General features: G+C 38.6%; 1 protein-coding gene and 1 pseudogene across 1 annotated transcript in view; one reads left to right on the top strand and one right to left on the bottom strand.

The window, feature by feature from the left end:
- CNTNAP2 (contactin associated protein 2) overlaps positions 1-20,945 on the bottom strand; it is a 2,242,274-nt gene that overhangs the window by 543,262 nt on the left and 1,678,067 nt on the right. The window lies entirely within an intron of this gene.
- LOC103227171 (ATP synthase subunit O, mitochondrial pseudogene) lies at positions 12,921-13,687 on the top strand (annotated as a pseudogene).

The raw sequence follows: 20,945 nt of genomic DNA, 5'->3' as shown, positions 1-20,945 counted from the left end.
GCATTACCCAGGAGCATGTCGAGGTAGTGGCTCCAATCCAAGCAAGAAATCCATAGCTAAAGGAAAGACACCAGAACTGAGAAGATAAAGACAGAGATCGTTGAAGCAGATGTGAGAGGAGCTGGCCTGTGCAAATCGTGCAAAATAAATTCCTGAACTGCTCGGCCACGACTCACATAGTCTCAAAGCGAAGAAGAGTGGATAGCATGTGTGCTTTGGAGGAGTAATAGGGCAGGGATGAACTCAAGAATGAAGATAGGGTTAAAAAAAAAAGTGTGGGGGGAAGGAATGAAGAAGAATGGGTGGAGAAAGGAAAGTCTACCCACTTCAGTGGGCAGCAGCCCCTGTGGACATGCCAAGTTGGTTGCAATGGCTGTAGTGGGAGCTGATACCCCAATGAGGGCAACTGAGGCAGAGGAGTAATCCCAGGAGGTGGAAAGAACCAATAGACCTTCTGGCACTGACGTCTTTAAGTCCCAGAATGTTGGACTGGAAAATAGTAGTTAATATTACAGTTCAAACGAAATAGAACATGTACAAGCACTTTGTAAAGCCCGAGCCCAGTAAAATATCTGGGGCAGGGGGCCATGGAGGAGAAGGAATGTGGTCTTCAGGTCAGGTAGACTTAAGTTCAAATCTTGCCTCCTTTTACAAGGCTTTAGACTAGCTACTTAATCTCCCTGGCATCTTTCCCCTAATGCAAATAGCAATAGCCACAAGTCACATGGTTAAAATATCTAGTAAATTCTTTTTCAATAAATATCTAAAGACTATTTAAATTATTTTCCCATTAAATGAGTGTAATGTACTTTACAAGAGATGACCAAACTGCTCAGAGATCACCTGGCAGGGAGTCCAGTGATGGTTAGTCTGAGTTCATGGGTGACCGGAGGGGGCATAATGACTCCAAACACCTTCTTTGCCAAGCCCAGTCAAAAGTAAGGCTACGCTGGAAACCTCCTTCCTTTCTTACCTGGGACCAGGTAATAGTTGGGGTAGGGGTGATGCTTGGTTAGACTGAGGGATAGGAGGGATTCTGAAAGGATCCCCCTGTCCTCAGACCATGGAAGTAAGTCAGAATCTGTATTCCCTCGCCATCCACAGTGTCTCTCCCAGGGTCACAGGAGATGCCACATGAGGATCCCATCCTCCTTATGTCCCATTTTCCTAGGTGACTTCTACCTGTTCTCAAGGATGAGAAGTGTATTGTTTGCCTTGGATGTTCTATCTCTGATATAAGCAGGAACAGACTCAAAAAATGCAAAGAATTTATGAATTGCTGTAAATAAAGATTTGCATTCTCTGATTATATACTGAGTGCCAGGATTGCCTTGGCATTGGGGTTGAGCATGTTTTCTCTGCCACAAGGTTTTTAGGTTGAGATCTCAGCTGTGGGACCAGTAACGTGGCCTCTCAGCTTCCTGGTGCAGGAGTGTGAATGACAGATGGCCAGCTGCTTGGGATTCACCACCATATCAGTTTCTGGGCCACCCTTTCCACAAGCTGACCCAGGCAATGCTAAGCAGGGAGAGATACTCAGGCAGGCCCATTCAACTTTGGCTCAAGGACTTCCCATGAGCCTTGCCAAAATTTTCTGGAACTGCACGAGAGACTAAGAATTTTCCTACCCAATCTTCCTTCCTTCCCTCTTTCCTCCATAGGATCACACCAGCGTTATGGCCTGAGTCTCTCTCCATTACGCTCCTGCAACCTCCTCACCAAATCTCCAACATAGATCAATACCGTAAATCTCTTGCACATATAATCTTGTCTTGGCATCTGCTTCTTGGAGGACCTGAACTAACACAACACACTTCTGCCGTTTACTAGCTGTGTGACCTTGGGCATCTAATATGCCTTTGCCTTAGTCACTTACCTATTAAATGGAAGTAATAATAATGTCCATCTTACAGGAGTGTTGTGATTTTTTTTTTTAATGTCTCCCTCAACCTTAGCAAAATATTTAGCACAAGTTAGATGCTGAATACATATTTACTGGATGATCTTAAAAAATAAAGAAGGTCAAGATAATCAATTTAAATGGATAAACTGATGAGATGTAAAATACTCTAGGTTAAATTGTAAGTTGATATGAAACTGAGCTAAACCAGCCAATCCTTGGCACAAACTTATTATCCTCAATTTATGTTTTACATCATTCCATAGGCCTTTTTCTCAAGCAAGGAGGCTAGAAAAGCAAAACCAAAACTATAGTCATTATTCAGGGAGATTTGTACATCCCTCTGGATCAAGAGTCAGTTTTGACACTGCAGTTTATTTTTTCACTTCCCTTCCTTAGTTATTTTGAAATTACTACTGTCTTGTGAGCTGAAATTAACATCCATTTATTCTTCTACTTGTTTTCGTTGACTGTGATGTGCTGATTCGCCCTCCTCCAGGGTTGAGTCATTTCTTTTTCACTTTGTCTGCATAAATTTGGCTTTTTCAGTAGTTGTACTTTGAAATTCTCATTCTCTTAACATATTGTTTTCAACTTGGAGATTTCCCTTTTATCATATTCTCAAACCATTTTTCTTCTATGAAACTTACACTGAAAGCAATACCTTATGATCAAACTATACACTATCATCCTACTTTATACCTTCGATGTACACTTTAATAGACTTGTTTTCATTTTGAAAATGACATGCTGATGCAGCAACAATTTGATAATGCACTGTGTCATATACACAGTAATTTACTTCAGGATCACTGTAGCTGTTGAAAGGTTTTATCTTTTTCTACATATTTTCAGCTTTAAGAGAACTGCTGAAGTGGCTGCACTGAAATGGAAAGATAGAGCTCTGTTCCAAGATGGCCGAATAGGAACAGCTCCGGTCTGCAGCTCCCAGTGTGATCGATGCAGAAGACGGATGATTTCTGCATTTCCAACTGAGGTACCTGGCTCATCTCACTGGGACTGATTGGACAGTGGGTGCAGCCCACAGAGGGTGAGCTGAAGCAGGGCAGGGCGTTGCCTCACCTCGGAAGTGCAAGGGGTTGGGGGACTTCCCTTTCCTAGCCAAGGGAAGCCATGACAGACTGAACCTGGAAAAACAGGACACTTCTGACCAAATACTGCGCTTTTCCCAAGGTCTTAGCAACCGGCAGACAATGAGATCCTTTCCCTTGCCTGACTTGGTGGGTCCCACGCTCTTGGAGCCTTGCTCACTGCTAGTGCAGCAGTCTGAGATCAAGCTGCGAGGTGGCAGCCTGGCTGGGGGAGGGGCGTCTGCTATTGCTGAGGCTTGAGTAGGTAAACAAAGTGGCCAGGAAGCTCGAACTGGGCAGAGCCCACCACAGCTCAGTAAGACCTACTGCCTCTATAGACAAAGTCAACAAGGATATCCAGGACTTGAACTCAGCTCTGCACCAAGCAGACCTAATAGACATCTACAGAACTCTCCACCCCAAATCAACAGAATATACATTTTTCTTAGAACCATATCACACTTATTCTAAAATTGACCACATAATTGAAAGTAAAACACTCCTCAGCAAATAAAAAATAACAGAAATCACAACAAACTGTCTCTCAGACCACAGTGCAATCAATTTAGAACTCAGGATTAAGAAACTCACTCAAAGCCACACAACTACATGGAAACTGAACAACCTGCTCCTGAATGACTACTGAGTAAATAACAAAATGAGGCAGAAATAAAGATGTTCTTTGAAACCAATGAGAACAAAGACACAATGTACTAGAATCTCTGGGACACATTTAAAGCACTGTATAGAGGGAAATTTATAGCACTAAATGCCCACAAGAGAAAGCAGGAAAGATCTAAAATTGACACCCTAACAACACAATTAAAAGAACTAGAGAAGCAAGAGCAAACAAATTCAAAACCTAGCAGAAGGCAAGAAATAACTAAGATCAGAGCAGAACTGAAAGAGATAGAGATACAAAAAGCCATTCAAAAAATCAATGAAACCAGGAGCTGGTTTTTTGAAAAGATCAACAAAATTGATAGACCACTAGCAAGACTAATGAAAAGAGAGAAGAATCAAATAGATGCAATAAAAAATGATAAAGGGGATATCACCACCAATCCCACAGAAATACAAATTACCATCAGAGAATACTATAAACACCTCTATGCAAATCATCTAGAAAATCTAGAAGAAATGGATAAATTCCTGGACACATACACCCTCCCAACATTAAACCAGGAAGAAGTTGAATCTCTGGATAGACCAATAACAGGTTCTGAAATTGAGGCAATAATTAATAGCCTACCAACCAAAAAACGTCCAGGACCAGACAGATTCACAGCCGAATTCTACCAGAGGTACAAAGAGGAGCTGGTACCTTTCCTTCTGAAACTATTCCAATCAGTAGAAAAAGAGGGAATCCTCCCTAGCTCACTTTATGAGGCCAACATCATCCTGATACCAAAACCTGGCAGAGACACAACAAAAAAAGACAATTTTAGACCAATATCCCTGATGAACATCAATGTGAAAATCCTCAATAAAATACTGGCAAGCCAAATCCAGAAGCACATCAAAAAGCTTATCCACCACAATCAAGTCGACTTCATGCCTGGGATGCAAGGCAGTTTCAACATACACAAATCAATAAATGTAATTCATCATATAAACAGAACCAACGACAAAAAACACATGACAATCTCAATAGATGCAGAAAAGGCCTTCGACAAAATTCAACAGCCCTTCTTGCTAAAAACTCCCAATAAACTAGGTATTGATGGAACATATCTCAAAATAACAAGAGCTATTTATGACACACCCACAGCCAATATCATACTGAATGGGCAAAAACTGGAAGCATTCCCTTTGAAAACTGGCACAAGACAGGGATGCCTTCTCTCATCACTCCTATTCAACATAGCGTTGGGAGTTGTGGTCAGGGCAATCAGGCAAGAGAAAGAAATAAAGGGTATTCGATTAGGAAAAGAGGAAGTCAAATTGTGCCTGTTTGCAGATGACATGATTGTATATTTAGAAAACCCTATCGTCTCTGCCCAAAATCTCCTTAAGCTGATAAGAAACTTCAGCAAACTCTCAGGATACAAAATCAATGTGCAAAAATCACAAGCATTCCTATACACCAATAACAGATAAATGGAGAGCCAAATCATGTGTGAACTCCCATTCACAATTGCTACAAAGAGAATAAAATACTCAGGAATCCAACTTACAAGGGATATGAAAGACTTCTTCAAGGAGAACTACAAACCACTGCCCAGTGAAATAAAAGAGTACACAAACAAATGGAAGAACATTCCATGTTCGTGGATAGGAAAAATCAGTATCATGAAAATGGCCATACTACTCAAGGTAATTTATAGATTCAATGCCATCCCCATCAAGCTACCAATGACTTTCTTCACAGAATTGGAAAAAACTACTTTAAAGTTCATATGGAACCAAAAAAGAGCCCGCATTACCAAGACAATCCTAAGCAAAAAGAGCAAAGCTGGAGGCATAACGCTACCTGATTTCAAATCATACTACAAGGCTACAGTAACCCCAACAGCATAGTAGTGGTACCAAAACAGAGATATAGAGCAATGGAATAGAACAGATGCCTCAGAAATAACACCACACATCTAAAACCATGTGATCTTTGAAAAACCTGGCAAAAACAAGAAATGGGGAAAGGATTCCCTATTTAATAAATGGTACTGGGAAAACTGGCTAGCCTTATGTAGAAAGCTGAAACTGGATCCTTTCCTTACACCTTATACAAAAATTAATTCAAGATGGATTAAAGACTTAAATGTTAGACCTAAAACCATAAAAACCCTAGAAGAAAACCTAGGCAATACTATTCAGGACATAGGCATGGGCACGGACTTCATGACAAAAACACCAAAAGCAATGGCAACAAAAGCCAAAATAGACAAATGGGATCTAATTAAACCAAAGAGCTTCTGCACGGCAAAAGACTACCATCAGAGTGAACAGGCAACCTACAGAATGGGAGAAAATTTTTGCAATCTACCCATCTGACAAATGGCTAATATCCAGAATTGACTAAGAACTCAAACAAATTTGCAAGAGAAAAACAAACAACCCCATCAAAAAGTGGGCAAAGGATATGAACAGACACTTCTGAAAAGAAGACATTTATGCAGCCAACAGACACATGAAAAAATGCTCATCATCACTGGTCATCGGGGAAATGCAAATCAAAACCACAATGAGGTACCATCTCACACCAGTTAGAATGGCGATCATTAAAAAGTCAGGAAACAACAGGTGCTGGAGAGGATGTAGAGAAATAGGAACACTTTTACACTGTTGGTGGGACTGTAAACTAGTTCAACCATTGTGGAAGACAGTGAGGCGATTCCTCAAGGATCTAGAACTGGAAATACCATTTGACCCAGCAATCCCATTACTGGGTGTATACCCAAAGGATTAGAAATCGTGCTCCTATAAAGACACATGCATGCGTATGTTTATTGTGGCACTATTCACAATGGCAGAGACTGGGAACCAACCCAAATGTCCATCAATGATACACTGGATTAAGAAAATGTGGCATATATATCCCATGGAATACTACACAGCCATAAAAAAGGATGCATTCATGTTCTTTGCAGGGACATGGATGAAGGTGGAAACCATCATTCTCAGCAAACTATCACAAGGTCAGAAAACCAAACACCACATGTTATCACTTATAGGTGGGAACTGAACAATGAGAACACTTGGACACAGGGCAGGTAACGTCACACACTGGGGCCTGTCAGGGGGTGGGGGGCTGGGAGAGGGATAGCAGTAGGAGAAATACCTAAAATAAATGACGAGTTGATGGGTGGAGCAAACCAACATGGCATATGTATAACTCTGTATCAAATCTGCACATTGTACACATGTACCCTAGAACTTAAAGTATATATATAAATACATACACACACACACTCACACACACACACAAATATATATATATAAAAGAAATGGAAAGATACCTGGCTTCCCTTATAAATGATTAATTTCTTGGATAACACTTTTGGAAATCAGTTTGTATCTTTTGTGTTGTCAATAACTTGAGCTTGAATTCCTAGAGGTACCTATATCATATACAATCAGTGCTTTGAGGAATAGTTCAAATGACAGTAATAAGACATGTATTTTTTAAAGTTCACTTCCTTTTATCATTGGTAACAAATACCTTTTTACAAGGTACATGACAAAACAATCATATATATATATGTAAAAGAGTGGTTCCAGAGATACTGGCCAAAGCTGAGTGCTAATGTAAGGGGTCCCAGTTATAAAGATTTGAAGCTGAAGAACTCCATCCCTAGGAAGTTATCCTACTAGATTTTCTCCAGACTGCCCTCTTTAGTCACACAGATTCAATAAAGAAGTACATTATAGGACATTATAACAAATTGTAAATTGTTAGTATGCATTATTATGCACACAAAAGATTCATGTTACAGGAAGTTTATTCTGTGATTTCAGATGGTCTTGGATACAATACAAGCCAAACAGAGTGCTTGGAGGAGTACTGGGGAATGGTTGAAATGGATGCAGGTGACTAGTGATTTGAAATTGGTGCTTATATTTTCAAGTTTTCCTAGTTGCATTTTAAACCTCTAATGCGGTAATCACGGTTATGCGTCAGGCATTTGTAACCCATGGTTTGTCAGGCTATTATCTTTTTTGATGGTGGACAGACCGAAAGGATGTGGTTGATTTTCAAAGCTTTCTTGAAGTGGTTTGCTGGAAGACCATTTCATCAGTGATTAGATTACACCTGCATCACCACAAAATACCATACTGGCTAACTCCTACCCTTCATGTCTTAATTTTTTTTTTTTTCTGAGATGGAGTTTCACTCTATTGCCCAAGTTGGAGTGCAACGGCATGATCTTGGCTCACTGCAACTTCTGCCTCCTGGGTTGGAACAATTCTTCCACCTTAGCCCCCTGAGTACACTACCATGCCCAGGTAATTTTTATATTTTTAGTAGACACAGGGTTTTACCATGTTGCCCAGGCTGCTCTGGAACTCCTGACCTCAAGTGAGCCTCATGCCTCAGCCTCCCAAAGTGCTGGGATTACAGCCATGAGCCACTGCATTCGGTAATGTGTTAATTTATATGCCACTTCAAAGAAATTTATGTTGGACCCTTTAGATTAGGTTAGGTGTCCCAGCTTTGCCTTCCCTTAATACTTGGGAATCTTCCTTTCATTGCATTAATGATTCTATAATACAATGGCTGTTTTAAATGCTTTTCTCTTCTAATTGGATTGCAAACTTTGTGAGATTGGTGATTGCCTAAATCTGGTTCAATTTGTATCATCAACAGCCTTTACAACAAAGTTGGTATGTGGTAAATAGTCAATGGATGTGTTTGATGCCTGTGTAACTGAACAGCCATGGAGATTTATCTGCATTTATTTTGCATTTATTTATGCATAATTTCTCTGTCCTTTTGTGTTATGAGGCATTTATAAGCATGGGTTGGGTCTTATTGATCTCTACAGCTCTATTACACTAATAAAATGATTCAGACACAGTGGAAGTTCAAGTATCTGCTGAAAGTGTGGTCTGATGGCTCAATAACCACCATTATGTTGGAAAGGCACTGGGCTAGGTTCCAAGGGACCCTATTTGTATTCCTGCTTTGACAGAAACTGCTTGTGCTTTGGGAGTAGAAACTTAGTTATTTCTCACAGTAGACTGCTCTTTTCATCAGATGAGGTGAAAATCCTTATCACAAACAGAAGCGTGGTTGACATAGAAAGGAAGAAAAGCAGCTGGGGTGATATTAAGAAAGAGTTCAATTTAGTAGACTGGTGAAAAAAAGGTGTAATTGTTTCTGTCCACCTGAGGAAAAGCTACAGGAAAGAAAACAGTGGGTCAGTATCTTTCATTCCAAGTTGTCACCTGGAATCCCTTTGTCATCATCTTAAAGATAGTTTGATATGAGAGATAACACACATAGCATTTTAATTCAGCCTGAGCAATAAATGAACCCCATATTGTTGCACAGAGTGTCCAAATATTGTATTAGTGCATTTTCGCACTGCCATGAAGAACAACCTGAGACTGCATAATTTATAAAGAAAGAGGTTTAATTGACTCACAGTTCCTCATGGAGGAGGAAGGCCTCAGGAAATTTACAATCATGGCAGAAGTAGAAGGGGAAGCAAGGCACGTCTTACATGGCAGCAGGAAAGAGAGAGAACAAGGATTTGGAAACTGACAAACAATTTTTTTTTTTTTTTTTTTTTTGAGACAGAGTCTCACTCTGTCACCTAGCCTGGAGTGCAGTGGTGTGATCTAGGTTCACCGCAACCTCTCCCTCCTGGGTTCAAGTGATTCACATGCCTCAGCTTCCCGAATAGCTGGGATTACAGACACCCACCACCACACCTGGCGATTTTTTTTTGTTGTTGTTGAGACAGAGTCTTGCTCTGTTGCCCAGGCTGGAGTGCAGTGGTGTGTTCTCAGCTCACTGCAATCTCCACCTCCTTGGCCCAAACGATTCTTCTGCCTCAGCCTCCTGAGCACTGGGATGACAGGTGCAGATCACCATGCCCAGCTAATTTCTGTATTTTTAAGTAGAGATGGGGTTTCAGCATGGTGATCTGCCCACCTTGGCCTTCCAAAGCATTGGGATTACAGACGTGAGCCACTGCACCCAGTCTCCAAATACTTTCAAAGTACTCAATTTTGTGAGAACTCATTCACCATCCTGAGAACAGCATGGGGGAAACCGCCTCCATGACCCAATCACCTCCCACCAGGTCCCTCCCTTGACACATGGAAATTACAATTCAGGATGAGATTTGGGTGTGGACACAGAGCCAAACCATATAAAATATTAAAGCCATCTTCTTTATTGCCAATTTGCAATATCACTATATCTATCTTACTATCTATTTATATATATGTAAATATATATATAAATATTTATGAGAGAAAGATAAATAAGACCTATATCATCTAATGAAAAAAATTCATTTCTTAATGGATAATGATACTATAACCAATTCTGTGGGCACTATTTGCCATCTGCTTTATTTCTTTTACTTTTATAAACTTTATTCAAAGTTACTTTGCTCGTGAGAAGAAGCCCCATTGTATTAACACATGCTTTGAAATGAATCATCAAGTCAAGAGATGAGATTGAAAGAGGTTAGACTTTACCACAGGGACACCCATAATTAAGATGGATATTAAGAGTGACAGCAAGATAATGTCTGAATTCTAGTAATGTTTAAAACAAACTGGCATTGAGAAAAACCATCTTAAAATATCTTACTCTCTGGTTTTCAAATAGCTCCTCGGAAAAAAATAAATACTACCTTCTCGTGAGACAGCTTACAAACTTGCATTATTAGCTGCACTGTAGAAACTATGACTACATTTTTTTTTTTTTGGGGTCTTGATCTTGTCAGCACATCATTAATTTGCTATTAAACTACCTGCTTTACAAAGTTTATTTTGTAGCACAGCATGGTTTTTTCCTCTCCTTAGTGATCTCATGAGACAGCAAATTACTATGTAAGATAACGAATGACTAGAACTTGGCAGATATAATATTTCTGTTGTTTTCCCTGCTTCCATTGAGATGCTGTCAATCCCTAACAGCATTATAAACAGATGGCTAATTGTTACAAAGCTCTGTATTGTTAATGCTGAAACTTCCCTACTTCTTGGTAACATATGGTTGAAAAAATCATCTTAGGACATTTATAAGGATAATGCAAACCCAGGACTAGTTCTTGAGAAGTGGGAGGACATTCTGAGTTATCTGTGAACTTATATCTTATATTCGCTTAAGGATAGAACTTTGGTTTCCTAAGAGATAAGAGGAGTTTGGATATAGCCTTATGTAGAAGTTTCCTAGGGTTGCTGAAACAAATTACCATAAACTGGGTAGCTACAAACAAAAGAACTTAATTTTCTCACAGTCTGAAGACTAAAAGTCCAAAACGCGGGTGCCAGCAGGGCTGTGCTCTCTCTCTGAAGGCTCTAGGGGAGAATATTTCCTTGCATCTTACTAGTTCCTGGTGGTTGCCAGCAAACCTTAATGCCTCTTGGCTTGTATACGTAGCTCTTAGACTCTAACTTTGTCCTCACCTGGCACCCTCCCTGTGTGCCTAGGTCCACAGGTCTCTCTTATGAGGATACGAGTCATTGAATAAGGGCCCACTTTACTTCAGTATGACCTCATCCGAACTCAATTACATCTGCAACTCCCAAATAAAGTCCCATTCACAGATTCCAGGAGTGAAGGATTCAACCTATCTTCTTTGGCAGTGACACAATTCAATCTATATTCCCAGGAACTTGTTAAACTACGTCTCAATAACATTCAGTTTTCCTCTTAGTGGAGCTCTTTTGCTCTAAGGAGACAGAAGCTTTAGCACTGGAAAGCTTTTATTTCTGTGTTAAAAATATTTTCATTTTGATTAGGCCTGACGCAGTGGCTCATGCTTGTAATCCCAGCACTTTGGGAGGTTGAGGCAGGCAGATCACCTGAGGTCAGGAGTTGGAGTCCAGCCTGGCCAACATGATGAAACCCTGTCTCTACTAAAAATACAAAAGTTAGCTGGGCATGGTGGCGGGCGCCTGTCGTCCCAGATACTCAGGAGGCTGAGGCAGAGAATTGCTTGTACCCAGGAGGCGGAGGGTGCAGTAAGCTGAGACTGTGCCACTGCACTCTAGCCTGGGCAACAGAGAGAGACTCCATCTCAAAAAAGAAAAAAAAGTATTTTCATTTTGATTAATATCCAATGCTTGTCCTTGAAAGTAATACCTCATCCCATTCAACATACTTGGGTCTGAAAAGAGTGCAAAGTTGCTATTTTTAAAAAGATCGTACTGTGTAGTTAGAACTGGAAAGATTTCACAGAGTCCAGTCTCTGAAGGGAATTGATATTGTCCATGTTCTTGCCGTGACTCACACTATTTTAACAATAGGTACATAATTGCTTGCAGCAGAGACAAATCACTGTAGCTTGAATATAATTTGTATTAGAGATGTATATTCACATTGGAGATTTGTGAATTTTTCCAGTGTTCTGTCTGGCTTTATTTTATTGATGTTTTGTTGTGTCAGAGTTTTATTTCTGAACTTTAGCTTCTAAATGGTAAACGGGCTTTACTTCTTAGAGGCAAATATTCATATCAGTGGTTAGGAGGCCTGTTCTCAATCGTCATCAAGAATCAACCAAAAGCAGGACTGCCTCTGACGCCAAGTTCTTGGCCATTTGTTGTCTTGAAAATTCTGACATTTAGTTTTAGTAGTTATCAGGTTTATTTTGATGATGAACCTGATTAGTGCCAATTGATGAGATTTGAGAGTCACATTCATACCAGCTTTATAAAAGTGTAAATTTTTTTCAAATTGAGTGAATAGCATTTGAAAACTTTTGCCAACAGCAATGTAATATGTAGATATTTATAGCCTTGGAGGAGACCAGAGAAAACCCATTTTAAAAGACTGAATTTCAAACATAGTAAAACAATTAACATTGACATGGATCTCGCACAGAGACAAATGTAAGAATTCCATGTGTTAGAAAAATAACTACTTAATTTGGCTTATGTCAAAAACTACAGGAAACATCCTGATTAACGTTTATATAATTTTATTTTGGCTACAGACTTTATTTTAATTAAATTAACCAAGATAAAAAGTTCTGACAAATATACCAAAACATTTAGTTTACAACAAAAACTTTGAAAACACACCCTGGGTTATGGTTATCATTCTGGTCCAATGTCACAGATAAAGCCTGTCATCTTCTTTGTCCCAGCCTCTGTCTCTCCCTTTCCTGCCTTTCATCACATTTATGTCTGGCTGTGACAAACTTCCCCGGGGAACCCTGAAAATGGACTGATTCTGTCTCTTGAGACAGATTTCCTTGGGTGAGGGGTACACTCAAATCTGTAGACTTTTAAGGAAGATCTGGATTTTCAAATATTACTGACAAGGACCTACAGCCGCCCTGGAGAAGATGGCCACCCCAGCAGTGTCCGGGCTCTCCCGGCAGGTGCGATGTTTCAGTACCTCTGTGGTCAGACCGTTTGCCAAGCTTGTGAGGCCTCCTGTTCAGGTATACGGTACTGAAGGTCGCTATGCCACAGCTCTTTATTCTGCTGCATCAAAACAGAATAAGTTGGAGCAAGTAGAAAAGGAGCTGTTGAGAGTTGCACAAATCCTGAAGGAACCCAAAGTGGCTGCTTCTGTTTTGAATCCCTATGTGAAGCGTTCTATTAAAGTGAAAAGCCTAAATGACATCACAGCAACAGAGAGGTTCTCTCCCCTCACCACCAACCTGATCAATTTGCTTGCGGAAAATGGTCGCTTAAGCAATGCCCAGGGAGTCGTTTCTGCCTTTTCTACCATGATGAGTGTCCATCGCAGAGAAGTGCCTTGCACGGTGACCACCGCATCTCCTTTAGAAGAAGCCACACTCTCTGAATTAAAAACTGTCCTCAAGAGCTTCCTGAGTCAAGGCCAAGTATTGAAATTGGAGGCTAAGACTGATCCGTCAATCATGGGTGGAATGACTGTGCGCATTGGAGAGAAGTATGTTGACATGTCTGTCAAGACCAAGATTCAGAAGCTGGGCAGGGCTACGCGGGAGGCTAAGTGTTGGTTTTCTGCCATCAGTGAAAATTCTTAAACTTGGAGCAAAATAAAAAGCTTCCAGAACAGGTCAAAAAAAAAAAAAAAAATATTACTGACAAACATTCTCCAAAACCTATCCACCCCACTCCCCCCCGCAGTTTCCTGAGTTTTATTACTGCTAGAATTTTAGCTGTTCTGTATGATTAATCCTTTAACAGAAATATTTTCCCTTGGTCATTGCCTGATAAGAATTTAAATTCCAAACTTTTTCTAATGTTTGACTTACACGAACAAAATGTTTCTAGAGCAGAAAAAAAACAAAGCCAAAGTAATTCTGACATAATTAAGGCACTCTTTGTGTCAACAGATAAATATTGGACACTTGAAACATGCAAAGCCTTGCCTTGAGTACTGCACACAGGCTCTCTTTGGTACCATTTTCTCTCTTTCTCTGTCTTGGAACATAGAGGAGGATTCATGTGCAAGTTATGAGAAGGGTGTTTCGGCATTTCCCCACTCACATTTATTCATTCTATTTTTTCATGAGGAGGCTGAGTTATGATACGAGAAGGGTGATTAGTGAGACAGGAAAAGTGCCAGGGCACACACGAGTCCTCTGCTTGGTCAACTTCTTTTCTTCAAGTTCTCCTTAGTAGCTGAAAATGCTCAGGTAGTGAGTCTGGCCTGGACTCTGGGCCTTATTTTATGTTTGAGATTGGGAAGGTGATTCCAAAACACAGCCAAGGTCTAGAACTACAGCTGAAAAAGGAACCCTGTGTGGGCTCCAGGAGGCAGCAGTGTGGGCTGGCTGAGTAACTGAGAAACGCACCTGTTTCTGCTTTGGGTTAGCAAGAAAAAGCATTTATCTTGGTGATCCCGGTGGTCTCCTGGACCTCAAACTAAGCAAGAAGAGCTCTGTTCTTGGGCAGAAAAAGCAATTCTTTATTGGGTCAGGAGAGGTTCTTCCAGGGAGTTTAGACTGGGGACATGGTTTCACTTCTGCAGGGCCTTCATAGTCCATGTGGAAAGGGCAAAGCCTTTTACAAAAAGGAGGTGTTCGAATCAACATGGGCTGAACATCTTTTTAGACACCAGAGAGCCAACCTTCAATGTTGCCTCCACCAGAAGTGGGAGTATAAGTTTTTTGCAGGGCCGGGCATTAGTAGACGTTTCATTTTTTATACTTTTTTTCTCACCTGGGATTAAGGGATGAGTACCCAGGGAAAGCTGAATTATGTTGCAATAGGAAAATAGAGAGTAAAGGGGAGTTTTATATTGCAAATTTATTTATTTATTTATTTTGCAATTGTATTTCTTTATTTATTTTTAGTAGAGACCAGGTTTCACCATGTTGGCCAGACTGGTCTCAAACTTCTGATCTCAAGTGATCCGTCCACCTTGGCCTCCCAAAGCGCTGGAACTATAGGTGTGAGCCACCACGCCTGGCCTACACTATAATTTTAATAGCTAATGTTAATCAAAGCCTAGAGAAGTAAAAGCTTTTAAAAAATAAGAGTAGGAGAAGAAGCATCCAGGTGAGATACACTCAGAGCTTGGTAATCCTAGGTTTGAGAAGAGATAAACACTTGGCAATGTGAGTAACCTCTGGTGGGAGATTTCTTCCACTTAAGTTCAGGTTCGGAAGCCATGCAGAGACACAAACTGGCCCAGACCAGTTGGCCTCCTAGGAGCCAGAAGATTTTCTCTTTCTCCTGGCTCTTGTTAGTTTGTTCTTCTTCCCCTAGACACAATTAAATTTCCACCATGACGTTTACACGCCAATTAGAGGGCGAATCTACATCACAGTCTAGCAGAGTGAGTCTAATAGAAATACAATGTGAGCCACATATGTAATTAAACATTTTCTAGTAATCATGTTAAAAAAGTAAAAAGAAACAGATGAATTTTTAAAAGTCAATTTTCCTGTTTTATTTAACCCCGTATATCCAAGATACGATTCTTTCAACATGTAAACAATTATAAATGGGCTATTTTATATTCTCCTTCTTGGGCTGTGTCTTCGAAATTCTTTTTTATTTTGTACTGACAGTATATCTCAATTTGGCCCTTTAGTTTTAATGGAATTAATTATTCCAATTAGAAAGAACTAATTTATACTTAGATTCCATGTAGTTTACAGTTGAAAAAGTAGATTCACATACCTGAAATTGTTTCAAGTAGACTTCAAAGTCTTCCAATAGTGAATTGAGAATCAGTTTTTAAATGTCATTTTAAATTAATTACAACACAATGAATATTCAAATCCTCTGTCACAAGAGCCACATTATGAGTGCTCAACAGTCACCCGTGGCTAGGAGCCACTGTATTGGACGGTGCAGGGCTAGACTGCACTAGATACCTGGTTCTGAGAACATAACCTTGGAGTAGGGGCTGGGGAGTTATATATTTTCTAAATGTTGTGGGTATGCAGTTGATACTGTAATGACTTCATGTATCCTAGCCACTCTTTCAAAAAGTAGGATTTGAAGGGCCTATGTCACTAGAGAAACACAGTCTAAGCTACTGTTTTGATTTCTGTCTGATGCTTGCTTCCATCTGTTTTTCAATTGGTTCAGCACTCAGAGTGCAGAAGGGGATGATGAATGACCAACTTCTAAATTCTTATGAAGTTAAAAAAATATGTACTTCTTTGCTTTCAAGAAACTAGTAATCATTTCCAATAAGTCTGCTATTTCATTGCACGTGAGCTTATATTGTTATTCTTCAAGGTGAAATAAGGGCAACTCTTCTCTACCCATAGTCAACTTTCCCTAAGAAAGAGGAAGTACGTTTTTATGTTATGAATCCTAGATAGAAGAATTAGCTGGTATAATAGCTGAATTGATGTGGAGGTAGGCACACAAGCTGTCAGCACATAAACATCTTGCACAGTGTGTACAATTGATCTAAACCACTGTTGACTTTCCACTTGCAACAAGCTTAAATTGTTTTCTCTGGATTTTGAATGCCATTTTAAAAACTGTGAGAGAATTTTTCTAAAAGATAGTTTAGATTTTCTAAAAGTAACTTCTATACTCTTCCAATCTCTCTACACTTCGTCAAACTTTGCAACACTCATTCACTTTGCAGCATAAACATGCTCAACAGTGTTTTGAGTCTTTGGTATCAGTAAGCACTTTATATAAGCAAATACCTAACAGTGAAATTCTAAATTAACCATAAAAAGAACAAGAAAAATATAAAGAGATAAAGGTTAGTATTTATGGATCATCAGTGAAAACCAACAGCTAATATAGCCTGTTAAATTTTATGGCAAATGCTTCATCCAGAAATAATTGTGTTAGATTTCAGATTATGAAATGACTGTGCCAACCCACATTCTAGTGTTTACAGGGCAAAGCAGCTTAATTAGTGCCTTTTAAACAGAAATATCATATGTAATCGAGCTTCTAATTTAGATTCCACTACTGTAGAACTTGTGAATATTCAGAAAAGGGTTGTGTTGAAATTTACTTAGTATTTGTAGGAGATAAATAGGATTTTTAAAGCAGTGGTTAATCTACTCAAGAAAACTATTGTTAAGGATTTAAAACACATTACTTTCTACTAATGTACAAATGGGTGGTCTCTAAGCTTTAAAATAGGCCGTTTAAGACATGTCCTTAGTAACAGTTAGAGCCATGCCTCTGAATTAGGTCTAGAATTGAATGCAGTAAATCTGCACTTCTTTTAAAATACTACTTCGGTGATTTCTAATTCAGACTTGTCTCCTCCCCAATTAATCTTCACTAGTGAGTTATGATTGAACATAAACGGAGAATATCAATCTTGGGTAGTGGTGGTGCTACTTAGATACTTCAGAAAATAAGTGACATTCGGAGATAATGATCAGAAAGAAAAGGTGGGGGTAGCACAGCCTTACTGCCACCTGTGACTTAAAAAGACACTTTATTGACAAGCCCTTTCTTCCTGGAGAATTTAAATGTGACACATGGAGTACAATGTTCCTTCCATCTGTGGGCCAACTTTTAATGTTTCCCTGGTCCTACTTCAGCGTTGGGTTAAAGGTGTAGGAGTAAGTGAAGAAGAAAAAGAAAAGCAGAGAGAGGATGACAGCAGCAGATCCATAGTCTCATAAAATAATATCTTAAATGTCTAGGTTTCAACCAGCAGAGGATCCATAGTCTCATAAAATAATAACTAAAATGTCTAGGTTCCAACCAAGAGTCACTCACAATATCAAGGACCAGGAAGATCTCAAACTGAATGAAAAAAAAAAGGAAATCAATAGATGTCATCCCTGACATGACAGAGATGTGAGAATTAAATGGTACAGGTTTGAAATTAGCCATTCACTGAGTAATTACAAACATGCTTGCAATGAATGAAAAATAGACAATGTAAAAACGTAATCTTTCAGGAAGCCTTTGTACAGTCTACTTAATCTTATATTAGTTTTTTTATTTTAATGTATGTGAAATTTTGAATGGATCTGAAATTTTGTCAAGAGTCAACATTAAGAATACTTCTAGAGAAAGATGTGTAGCTATGGGTTTTGTCCCATCTAATCATGTTGCTAAGTCACTTATAAATTAGAACTTTTCAAAGGAATCAAAACTTTTCAAAACATCCTAACACATTTTTGGAATCATATAGAAAACTTTTCATTCACACCTCCTCTGTAACTGTAGTTTGCAAAATAGGAAGAGTGGATGGATAGAAATTCTTGGAAATAACAGTTAAGGTTGTGGGGCTATAACTAAGAGAACTTGTAATAAGATCTTCTTTGATATATTAATTAACTACATAATTCATGAATTCATGTTGTATAATGTTCAGCTATGTGATAACAACCTGAGGACCATGAGGTTGTGCAAACCTCTCTTAACACTGGAGTTCCCAAAGAGGCAAAGGACTAAAAATTAAGGTCACAATATAGACTTCTTCAAGCAACTATATTTTAGGACCCATGCCAGGATAAGTGTTCTTATACTATCTATGTTTGCTGCTATGCTACAGCCAAGGAACACAGTGATTGTTTTCTTTTTTTTTTTTTTTAACAAATCAGAAAAATCATTTATTGTTTTTTAAAGATTTTTACCAAAAAGCATTTGAAAGTAGAAACATTTCTTTTTGCTTAAATAAAGGTTAATCTTGAATGGTCTTAAAATGTTGCCTCTTTCCAGAAAAGGATCTTCCCCAGTGATACATATAATTAAGCTATGCTTGAAGGCTGAAGCAGCCCGTCAGCCAGATACTGAAGTTTCAGCTGGTTATCTCTTCTCCCATCCAAGTACTAACCAAACCAGCCCTGCTTAGCTTCCGTGATCAGGCACATTCAGGATGGTAAGGCCATAGACAAGTTGCCTCTTCTATTTTTGGTTTGTGTCCATTTCACCTGCACATCCATTCCAATGCCCAACATGCCTATTGCTAAAAAGGACTCAAGTGAAAGTGATGACAATCTCACTTGCCTCCTGACCACAAATGTGGCCTTGGTGACGGAAAGGGCATGGCTGGGTCCACAGAGTCCCGGACCTGCTCACAGGTGTGCAGGGCTGGAGAACAGCTTGTTCAGGAATTGTCCAAGCTGATAGAACAGGCAGGAGGAACAGGTTTCTTTGCGTGTTTCTACTGTACAATTGGGTGTCCTGTGGATACTTATCAAAATAAAGATGTGATTCATCTTAAATTTTCTGGCTCTAAATTGATAATGCTGCATAAGGTATTTACATAATGACAAGATTACTTCAGAAGGGAACAGTCAGGTAAGATGACCTCAGATGAGGACAGTCAGAAGCACAATCCTGACTCCTACTCAGCAAATCAAGAATAGTTGTAGTGAAACAGATTATGTTCTAAAAGTCTACACTCCTGTTACCTCAAAGATGATTCATTTGTTTTCCCCTATAAACAATGATGCTGAGGAATGAAATTACTCAATCTGTTGGTATATTAACATTCATAATTGTGTTTATTGAAACACATGGTCATTTACTTGATGAAAATGTAATATTGGCCTTGAGATATTTTCATCTGTGCAGATTGTCGTAATGATATTACTATATTATGCTAATGGTCACTTTACAAAAATGAAAGTTATAAAATGGCAACAGAATGTTGCTGTTTCATGCCATTTTTCCAGTAGAATCTCAATGATATATTAAATCAATCATATTTACTATACTTCTAGGAGAAATTTTACTGAACAATTATCATCCTGATTTAATATACTTTTCAGAGTACTTAGCTGGAGTCTGGCATAACGGATGGGAGTTACAGAATCTCTAATACGGAGATGTTAAAGCTTTTTTGACTCTGATCTCACTATTTGAGAGAAACAAACAAAATTAAAATTCCTCCCAAACGTCAACAATACAGTTATTCATCGAAAGGTTTGGTCTTTTGTGTATGAATCATGATTAATAAATTCTATTCTATAAATTTTTGTCCCCTGGTATTTAAGCTTTCTCTTGTTTCTGTCATTTGGAACAATTTCAGGAAATTAAATATTTAGTTACTTTTTTGCCATTAACTAAAGTTTGAAGCCCAAATGCCTTTTAAAATTCAGACAGGCCAAATTTTTAGCAGAAAAAGATACTTGAAATGCAACTGAAATATTTAAATCTAAATACAAAAACTATTTTAAAATGGCTGAAATTATTCTCTTCCTCCTTGTTCTCAGAGCTGCATATACATACAGCAGTTATTAAAGTTTAAAATACATTGAATTAAAAATTATATTATTAACATACAATATGTGGAAATAAATATAACACGCTGTGATTCACAGAACTGGCTGTACTATCTTATGCATCTGTAACAAATTGTCTCTATCAAAATTTCTTAGTCTGTAAGGGACTAAAGGCTTATAGGTGTCTTGTTCTTCATGAATTTTAGGGATAATGCTCTCCCCTAATCACAGGGTTGTTACTTACTACCTATGTGACCTTTGGTAAAGTATTTCACCTGGGTGTTAATTTCCTTATCTGCAAAATGGGAGTAATCATGTATCTACCTTTTATGGTTGTGAAAAGCAAATGAATTACGCATATAAAATATTAAGCACCTTGTAACACATGTGAAGTGAAACATATGTGTTTATTTTTAATAATAAACAATTAATGGCAACTTTGACCAATATAAACTGTGTATCATAATTTTTACTGTCTGAATTCAGTTTGGTTTATAATTTAAAATGTATTGTTTTGTTAAATGTATCATATTTTAGTGATTTTAAGGTTGGTGATTTCTTAAAAGAAAGTACACATTATTCTATGTATTAGTAGGAATTTCATTTTTCTTATATTGTCATTGAAGCCAAATATTTAAAAATATACAATTTATCAACACATAAAAATTCCATTTATACTTCATATTTATGTATAAATACTATTTTTGCAGT

The sequence above is a fragment of the Chlorocebus sabaeus genome, chromosome 21, assembly GCF_047675955.1.
Source record: "Chlorocebus sabaeus isolate Y175 chromosome 21, mChlSab1.0.hap1, whole genome shotgun sequence".
NCBI classification, from domain to species: Eukaryota; Metazoa; Chordata; class Mammalia; order Primates; family Cercopithecidae; genus Chlorocebus; species Chlorocebus sabaeus.
The sequence above is the reverse complement of the archived record's forward strand: the minus strand, read 5'-3'. Positions and strand labels throughout refer to the sequence as shown.